Raw genomic sequence first — 11,344 nt, 5'->3', positions numbered from 1 at the left:
TACTTAACCCAGTTAATAAAGTTTTTGTTTCATCACTTTCCATGACTTTATATAACTTTTTAAAGATGTGATGAATTATAATTTTGATGATTTATCCTGTCACCGAAGAATACCCATTGACCTCTTCAGGCGGACTTCCTGAACCCAAAGCCTCGTATGGCAATGGAGAGTGAATTTATACCACTCCTGCCACCCTGGACATACCCTGATTCCTACTTATATTTCCATTATATCCTAAAGCTTTTTTTTTCTATGAAATATCCAGTAAAAATTTCCATATGTATGCACACAAGTTCAGGATCGTGTCAGGAGGAAGGTTCATTTTCCTTCCTAGAACGTCCTCTGCTTTTCCTCCTAAAAATATCATCCGCACAGCATCCCCAAAGACAGTTTAAAAAACTGGTATTTTCACCGTATACAAAATATAAGCTATTCATGTAATTTTCAATTCAATTTCTTTATTACTTTAAAAAAATTACATTTTAATTAGTTTTTAAGTGCATTTGTAAAATAGTATTAGGTACATAATAAATAAGCGGTGTATCAACTGTACCAGCATCAAAAGAGCTTGCCTTTTAAAGGCAGCTTCACCGATGCTAAATATGTCCATATCCGAATTGATTCTGTTCAACAGAAAGACTGCTCTCTCCAACGGCATGACCATTGGCAAGTTAGTCTTGCAGGCCGGGAGATAAAACAGTCTATGCTGTCGGTGACGGAGATAACCATCAAGAACATAGAGACTAATACTCTCCATGATAGTCGTATTTTCAAACCATCCACGGATCAGTTTGAAGAAGTGTGATACAATATGCACATCTCTTATGACCCGTACATGGTTCATACCGAGCATGCCCAAGATAAAGTCAGTAGGATATAGCTACGGGTAGTATCCATACTCCCTCAGGTAGAGGAATCTCAGAAATCAAAGTAATTATGTCATTAAAGTTTGAAATTTACAAATAAATCGTTTAGGTCTGATAATCTGCACACATCTGTATGTTCGGCCAGGACACCCGAAGCACATGAAAATACTTTTTTTATTGAGAGTTTTTGACACAGAATTGGAATAGTTATACGAATAAAAATATATTGCAGTACATAGCAGAAACCCCCCGCAAAGGCAAAGCCGGTGCGTAGGTATTATAGTAGATTATAATATTTGGATGGTTTAAATATAAAGCATAATACATAGTGTACATTTCTTATGAAGCTTAAAAAGTTTTCAAAAATGATACTATATGTGAAATTTAAACAAAAAAAAAACCAAGAAAAAAAAGATAAAAAGAACCAAGATAAAAAAATATATAAAAAATATATGGTACCTACTAATGTTTTAGAATGTTAAAGGAATGAGGTATAGTGATAAATAGCGTAATTGGCCTTTGGCCTAAGTGCTCACAGGCACCTTACGTCAACCGTATCTTATTGTAAAAATAAATAAATATTTAAAAAATATAAAAAAAAAATTAAAAATATTATGAAATTATAATAAAAATAAAAAAAAGAATAATAATGATAAAATTAGGAAATGAAATAAAAAGATTTTGGCATTCTCAGACTATAAAAATATTACCATTCGTTATTTCGGCTACTGGTATTATACCTAGCTCTCTAATTAAAAATTAAGGCGTATTAGATCTATCAAAAAAATTATATATGAAGATGCAAAAGTCGGTCATTTTGAATACATGTAGGATAACAAAAGATTTTTTAAATATTTATGTTGAGGGATCAGTAGGATTTATAGGCCCTGTTAGAAGTTCTACCGAGCCGAACCCTCTGATATGAAAATACCTGGAGTCGGTGAATTATTTTCCCATTTGATCTCTGGTGAGTTGACGTGTTGTTCTTGTATTGTTTTGTATTTATTTTGCTTATATAATGCACTTACATAATGTTTATTGACTAGATGATCATTTGTGGAAAAGTGAGTGGAAGGGTTAAGTTTTTCCTTTGGGGAAGATTTAACCCGGACAACTAAATCGGAAGTTAATAAAAAAAAATTTAAAATAAATAATATTATATCTAATATATATTATATATAAAACGTTAAATCTAAAATAAAAATAAAAATAATAAAGTATATGTAGTAAGTAAATGCCTACAGTAAAATACATATATAGGTATATATGTATACATCTGGATATTTTATGATTAATTCTATTACTACGAGTTAGAACTATAAGTAATGTATAATAACCTAACATGGGATAAATCGGATTAAAGAATATCGAAAAACACCTTTATTCAAAGTGATGGTTAATTAATCTTTCTAATCTCATAAAAAATTGTACAAAAGATTTCTTAAACCAATAATTGTGTTCAAACCGTCGGTATTGTGATTTTAAACGAAAGGCGTTCAGGCCAGCTTTAGAAAAAGAAACAGCCTGAATAATAAGGATTTCGATTTCTAAAAGTCGTTTTTGCAAACATCTTGAGGATTTAGATAAGTCATTAAAGGTGATCGGCTTTGTCGATTCTGCTCTACAAAATACAACAATACCATCACACTAACGAGGAACCCCGTTTAGCTTTTACACAAATTCTGAATAGCACTAAGTCTAGAGTAACAAATTATTATCATAAACTCATCTCTGAAGTAGTTAACCTTGAATGTTTTTATCCTTTCGACTAAGTGGTAAGGTTCTACGTGTATTCTTATTTGTGGTATATCCTACACCCATTTGTGGCATTTATTAAAATGAGCCAAGTTGGTTCTGCTCGTAAATTTTAATGTTTGAAAAACTCGATCCTTTTTTACGGAGTGCCTTAACAATTTGTAAAAGAAGACTTTAGTGGAAAATTCGACCATTAGCAGCTTAGCCGCAGATATTATATTATATTTTGCCGCTATGAAAACGAGCAGCAATCTTGAGCTTATTTTTAAAAATAACGAAAGTATTATATTTTATAGCGGTACAGAAAAAAAAAAAAAAACAGAAGTAAAACGATCACCACCGTGGAGTTAATTTTTCATAGTTTCAACTGTTCAAAATACACCAATGTATAAAATGGATGAAATGATTTTTTTTAAATTAAGGCAGTTTTAAAGTTTAAAGTTTGCACAAACTCAAACATGTAACGTAAAATAACGGTTGTTTGTCAACTGTGTAAAATTTAAAACACGTTTATGAGTAAGACCCTAAGGCCTAGTGTGTTAGTGTGTTGTGGAAATGAAAAGAACAGGCCGGCATTTTTTTTTCCAACAATTCCAAAAATAGATTTACAATTACAAGTACAGTACAATTTTTTATAATTAGATAAAAACATACCTAAAAATAATCGTAATAATAGGGGAAGTTCACTGATGTTTTTTACTCTCAAAAAAATCAATGATGAAAGCATTTGTATTTTATATTTATGTTGAGGAAAAAAATATCTACACCGATTTAAAATGTCCTTTTTATTTTTTTTTTCTTTGTACATTAACTCCACAAGGGGAAAATAATTTCCCTCGGGGCCTATGTCGTCTTTGGGGATGCTGTGCGGAGGGTCTTTATGAGGAGAGGAAGTAGTAAACATGGGCCTTGAAGAGACCCATGTTGTAGGAGGGAGGAAACACAGAGGCCGGCAAAACTTTCCACAGCCGAGCTGTTGAACGCAAGATGAGTCAATGAACTCAATGAGTCGTAGAAGCGCCCCTTTTCACGTGAAAAATATAACAACCGTGTATGTTGGGCGCGCGTTTGGCATATTTCCCGACTATGCAGCGCTGCCAAGGGATCAATGACGCTAGCTCCTCGGAGCATCTTTCATTGTTATACCGGTAGAACAGGAACAGCATATCTACCTCATGCCTCTGCTCTAAAGATTGCAATCCGATTGTTAACAGAAGGGAATCTATCAAACGCACGCCCATTTGTGCACAAAGCCAAAGGTTTTTTCAGGTTTTTTTTCCGGCTCCAGATCAGAGGTGGCTGCCAAATTCAACAATGGAGGCATACTGACCCGACCGACCAGGCGCAACCCTCAAAATACATAACCGGTGTAATTGATTTTGCCTGCCTTTAGGCGCTAGAGAGTGCCATTGTTTTTGCCCACCAACAGGAGCAATCCTAAAAAAAAAAAGGACAACACAACATGTCTAAATCTCGCAGTAAATTCTCCAGCGCGAAGAAAACCACATCTTCACCACAAACTAGCACTATGGACTCACCGTCGGCGACACATCAATCTATGATTAATATAGACAGTGAATCAATATTTGAATTCATCAATACGAAATTCGAGGAAATGAAGACAGTAATGCTCAATAAAATTGAAACAGAGCTGCAAGAAATAAAAAACTTCACGAACTTCATCAATGACAAATATGATGACATTTTACAAAAACTTCAACAAATCATGGACATTCCAAACACCGTCAACAAAATCAAGGAGGAACTAGCGGATAAAGAAATCAGATTATCTACGGTAGAAATCCACCTGGCGGATATAGAACAAGCAGCCCTGCTGAACTCCATAGAGATAAACGGCCTAAAATTACAGGACAACATATCCCCAGTCCACGCTGTTACACGGATCGCTGAACTCGCAGGCGTTACGATGTCCCCAGAGGATACATACAAAGTCACAACAAACAAAACAAATGATCAAACAAAAATAACAATTAATTTTAAGGATACCACAAAAGCACAAACCATGTTAGCATCCAAACACAATGACCCGATAAAAAAATTCAACGGAGAAGGAGCCAAATATGTTTATCTTAATGCGGCATTAACCCAATATTACAAAAATCTGCACTGGAACACCAGAAAAAGAGCCCAAGAAAAAGACTACAAATATGTTTGGGTAAAATCAGGAAAAATTCTCGTCAGAAAATCCAAAGACTCAAAGGTTATGGAAATAAAACACCTAAACGATATATCTAATAAACTGACATAAACACGACTGTACATCTAACACAACCTCACATCACATACTTACACAAATACACACCAACATGGCAGATTACATGGAATATATAGATTCGGACAATCAACACTACTGTGAAAGTACAAATGATATTAACCTCTGGACCAAATTCACAAAAGAAAAACATAGAATCAATATATTACACCAAAACATTAGATCGATCAATAAAAAATTTGATGAATTTTTTATATACCTCCAACAGCTTGAAAATAATTTTGATATCATTGTACTGACAGAATGCTGGTTGAATAACAACTACATACCAAAAACAATCAAAAACTATAATACACACCATACAAAAATACACAAAAACCAAAATGATGGTATAGTTATATACGTCAGTGATAAAAATAACACAACCATTCAAGAAATAAACATAATCGACTCCAACTGCATACAAATTACATATAGAAAAGAAACATGTATCCTAGCTATGTACAGATCTCCATCCAAAAACAACATCACAAATTTCTTAACTGATCTTAACAATACATTAAATGATCTCAACAAATACAAAAATATCATCATCATAGGAGATCTTAATATAAACATTCTACAAAACGGACACCCACAAAACATAGAATACCTAGCAATACTAGCACAACACGGACTGGAGCCAATAATAAAGGTCCCAACACGGGTCACACAAAACACTAAAAGCTGCATAGACCATATAATGATCAAGACAAAACTAAAAACCAAAACAGTAGTACTTGAAAGCACAATCACTGATCACTACATGAATATGATAGCAATAGACACCGAAAACACTACTTCGAAACAACATAAAATATTTACAAAAAAAATAATTGACTACTCAAACTTAAAAGAAAAACTCCAAAAAATAAACTGGAATACATTATACCAAATAGATAATGTCGAGGAAGCCTGGAATACATTTACAAATACGCTAACGCAAGAAATAAATAATTACACTACAATAAAACATATAAAACTTACACACAAAGCAAAAAAAATTAAACTATGGATAACACAAGGAATATTAAACTGTATTCGTAAACGAGACAAAATTCACAAACAAATTAAACAAACACCGTATGACATGGAACAACTTAATTACTATAAAAGATATAGAAACATATGCACGAAAATTATTAGAGTAGCTAAGGAGATGTACTACAAAGAAAAACTTAAAAAAGCAAACAATTACCCAAAGGAAATATGGAAAATATTAAAGGAAGTTACATACACACAAAAATACAAACAAAAAAATACTATCGAACATCTAAATATTAACTCGAAAAAAATAGATGCCAAAACAAATATAGAAATGATGGCAAACCACGCAAATAACTTTTTTGCAACTATAGGGAAAGTTTTAGCGAATCGTAAAAAACACAGCACAAACACACTAACACAAACAAACAGATCAAACATCGATACCCAACCAACACAACACAGATTTATATTAAAAACAAGTTCGAAAATGGAAATTAACAAAATAATAAATACATTAAAAAACCAGATTGCTCCTGGATTAGATGAGATAACAACGGATTGCATTAAAATAATAAAACCTATAACACACCTAATCAACCTTAGCATAACACATGCCTGCTTTCCTAATACTCTTAAAAAAGGACTGGTAATCCCTATGTATAAATCCGGAGATAAAATGGAAATAACTAACTATAGACCAATTACTTTGTTAAACTCTCTATCAAAGATTTTCGAAAGACTATTAAAAAACCAAATAATAAAATACCTGGAAGAAAACAAATTAATCTCGGACAAACAATATGGATTTAAAGAAAAAAGAAGCACAAAAGAAGCTTTAGCAAGTACAATAGATTATATACATAGCAACTTAGATCAAGGGTTTAAATGCATAGCGATATATTTAGATTTGGCTAAAGCCTTTGATTCAATATGCCACAAAACACTTTTTAAAAAATTATAAAATATGGGTATCAAAGACAAAGAACTACACCTATTAAAAAGCTACATGAGCGACAGAACACAACAAGTCAAAATTAATAACTATACTAGCAAACCACTGCCGATTACACACGGAGTTCCACAAGGAAGCATACTAGGGCCCGTTCTTTTCATAATTTACATAAATGAACTTTGCAGCATGGAAATAGATGGAGAAATAATTAGTTACGCAGACGACACAGTTTTATTATTTAAATCTGAGGATTGGAATAAGGTTTATAACATAGCGAATCTAGGAATCACGCAAGTGAAAAAATGGTTGGACTCAAATACACTCACACTAAACATATCGAAAACAAAATTCACAACGTACAGCATAACTAACACAGGACAGCCAAAAAACAATACAAACACCATAAAAATACACGAATGCATAAACACCAACATCTGCGATAGCCCCCCTCTAGAAAAAACAGAACAAATAAAGTATCTAGGAATCCTAATCGACCATAATCTTAGATGGACACATCACATCAAACAAATCACAAATAGACTCCTCAGAACAATACACATTTTCCTAAACATAAGAAACATATATAAAATAAAACAATTGAAAACAATATATTATGCACTATGCCAATCAATAATAGAATATGGAATAATTGCTTGGGGAGGAGCAACAAACGCAGCTATCGCTCAAATAGAAATCGCACAGAAAACGATATTAAAAGTAATACTCAAAAAACATAAACTAACCGACACAGACCAAATCTTTAAAAGCTATGACGTACTTGATATACGCCAATTATATGTTAAAACACTACTAAACTACATTTTCGACCAAAAAAACAAACCCCAACAAACACAAAATATCACTAATAGACCGGTCAGACAAGCGTACAAAGAAAACATAAAAACTCCGACGGTAAACACTACCTTTGGACAAAGACACCATAAATACCACGCTATTAAAGCATTCAACAGTCTTCCACTTGAAACAAAAATTGAGGAAAATAAAAATAAATTCAAACACAAAATAAAAAAATGGATTAAAGAACAAAAAGACAATATTACCAAAATACTATAACATAAAAGAATAAAACATAATTTATACACGCAACACAAAAAAAAATATATAAAACACGCAACACGCACAAACACATATATCATTATAAATGCCGATTTACATTCTCTTTTGATATTTTTCTTTTAGTGTTATAATTATATTTTAATTTTTAATCTTTATTTTTTATTTTAAATTTATCTTTATTTTAATGTTGTTTTTCTTTTATTTTTTTTAAATGTATAAATTCTTAAATTATAAAATGGGGGCCTCAGCACGGGTAAACAACCCAGTGAGGCCAACATTACTAAATTGAAATATGAAATATTGTAAAAAAAATGTATCAACAATAAAAAAAAAATAAAAAAATACTTATAATTTGTACAGGAGTGTGCAGTACGCCCGCTTCTGAGAGACTAACTTGACTCTGGCTTCAATGGAGTCCCCGTGCCTGAGCTAGTCACTACTCTTACCAGGCAATAGCGTTCTCTACGTCAGTGTTCCGCAAAGTGTGCTCCGCGGCACACTGGTGTGCCGTGGCCATTTGTAAGTGTGCCGCGAGTCCCGCGTCACTTCTCACAAAGTGCTCTGTAAATCGCTCTTTACTTTTCTATGCGGCGCGGCGGCCGGAGGTGGCGTGGGTGGGACTCGATCGCTGCGAAGTGGCCGTGTGCTACGCCGCTACGCTACATTATCACGTGTGCTACACTACATAAGTGGGGTGCTATTGCTAAATTATCACGTGATTGCGCACGAGCTATCGGGGTGCATGCGCGTGACAACATAACATTAAAAAAGATTTTAAAAGATTTCAACATAAAATTTAAAAAAGAATGGGTAGCAAAACTTGCATATCTGGCGGACATATTCGCTCAATTAAATGAGCTGAACAAAAAAATGCAAGGAAGAAATTGTAACATTTTAACGTCTTCGGACAAGATTGAAAGCTTTCGCGCTAAGTTGGTGCTATGGATCAGCCACGCTACCAATGGTAGTAACGAAATGTTTCCAAATGTCATGGCTGCCGATTCAGAAAAAAAAGTGCAGGCTTTGATAGTGAAACACTTGGAGCTGTTAGCAGCAAAAATTAACTCATATTTTCCTAAGTGTGACCTGCAACCTATGGACTGGGTAAGAAATCCATTTTCGGAAAGCATTTTCCTTGGACATTTACCAATAAACGAGCAGGAAGAATTCATGGAGCTTAAAACTGATCGGACACTAAAATTAAAATTTTCTGAAACAGAGTTAGCACATTTTTTGCTCCACGTAAAAAATGAGTATCCACTGCTGTCAAAGCGAGCTAATGCAATTCTATTACCATTTGCCACGACCTATTTATGCGAATTGGGGTTTTCAACTCTCACAACGATAAAGTAAAAAAAAAGAGAACGCCTGAGGACGATCGACGAAGAGATGCGAGCAGCGTTATCAACGATTGTTCCAAATTTTGATCGTCTGTGTTCAGTTAAACAGGCTCACATTTCGCATAAAACATCTTTTCATGTTATATTGATTTTAATAATAAATATTGTTTTTGGTAAATTTTGGTTCGGAGTGGCCACGCTTATTACGAATAATTTTTAGAAAAAAACTTTAGATATGCCGTAATTACTATAAAATGAAACTTTTTGGCTTGGTGGCGGCGGAAAAATGTGCATTTTAATTATCAATTGCGTAAAATTAAAATTCACTTCTCGAACCGATTCGGTGACAGTTCGCGGTCATTCTGTCACTGTTATGTGATAAATATCAATCATAATTACACAAACCCGGCTAGACAAACCCTGCTTTGCCAAACAAACCATTCAAAACCTGGGATGTTTTTTTAAATTATGATGACATGCAGCTTCCGTAGTTTAACCTCAAAGTTCGCCGTTATTTGTAATAAGCCTAGCCAATCCTATCCAAAATTTACCTTGTTTTTTTTTCTTTGGTGTACCGTTAAAATTTCTTGATTAGTTAGGTGTACCGTGAACATAAAAAGTTTGCGGAACACTGCTCTACGTCATACTGTGGCCAGTTGGAACCGTTGAAAAGTTCAGTTTTAGATCAAATTTTAAAATCAATAATTATTCACATTTCTACTACGATCATCAGAATCAGAAAAATTAACTTGAAACCTTCTCACATTTTTAACGGTATCCATGAACCCCATTGCGTTTTGTTACAATTGAAAACACTTTTTTTTTTAAATTTCAAAAAACACGAAGGCAATCTCCTGGCAGCTCATTCCAGGAACCATTGCCTCACTTTAAAAAAATGTTTTTTCTGAATAACCAATAAAAAGATTTTTACCTGAAAAAACTGATTTCCCTTTTTCTTTGTAAAATATCTATTTTAAACGTTTATTACATTTTTACTAAAGACTCGATAAAATAGTTATAAATTAAAGATCGAAATTCTGTTGAAAATAAAAACACAATTTTATTTTTCTTACAATTCCCAGCTAAAAAAATCTATTCACTTTCAAACGGTTTCAGAACACGTTGTCATGTTCTTGTCATTTATCATCTTTGAACATTATTATCTTGATATTATTTTATGTACTTGTGATAACAATACAATCACACGAAAATAACATGTATTTGTGTGTGATCGTCCTTGGGGAAAGTTTTAGTTTTTTTTTCATTTCCTTCGTATATAATGTCCCGCCATGAACACTCGTAATACATCTTGCACCATTTGAAACGCCTGAGGAATAGTAATTTAATGGGAGAGGCTATACGCACACAGGGCAGGAGGAAAATTCTCTCCCCCCCGAATCTATCCACGATGAAATAACTATTCCGAGATTAGCGTCAGGTTTGAATTAGTTTTGGAAGTAGATCACTTCGTCACCTTTGTTGCCCTACTTTTTATGATGTTGTTTAACATCGCTACCTTTTACAAAAATCGTATTAATAAAATATGAGACGAAAAGGCAAGCAAAAGCTATTTCTATGGTAATAAAAAATTTAGTTCAGCGTTTATGAGTACAGATATTGACAATTATTAAATAGACTAGCGCAGAACCTTCAAAAGTCAGGGGATTTATGATGCTGAAATTTTAGTAAAGAATACATTAATTGACAAGGACAATAAGGAACTCCACTAATTTTTTTAACAATAATGATCTTCTTATTTAAATCAAGAATAAGTTTTTAATTCTTAATTAAAAATAATATTTAAAATTCGCTAAATCTGTGGTTCGTCTGTGTGTTTCAACAGGCACTTTAATATTGAAGAACAGTATGTAAAATGTCAGCATATTCACTACTGTTATTGTGTTCTTTAAAGTGCAAAATACATCTGTAGCCATGTATCAGTGTTCAAAAACCTGCATTACTACGAATAAAATTGTGTAACGCAATAAAACAAACCAATTGGAAAAATGCCCCTGTATCACGTAAATCAACAGCATATTGTTATGGAGATCATTTTTTTTTTTTTTTTTTTTTATTATTTATTGAGTTAGTTTAT

Source organism: Hesperophylax consimilis, chromosome 7 (genome assembly GCF_061612785.1).
Source record: "Hesperophylax consimilis isolate HC1 chromosome 7, BYU_Hcon_1.0, whole genome shotgun sequence".
Lineage (NCBI taxonomy): Eukaryota > Metazoa > Arthropoda > Insecta > Trichoptera > Limnephilidae > Hesperophylax > Hesperophylax consimilis.
This window is presented reverse-complemented; position numbering follows the sequence as displayed.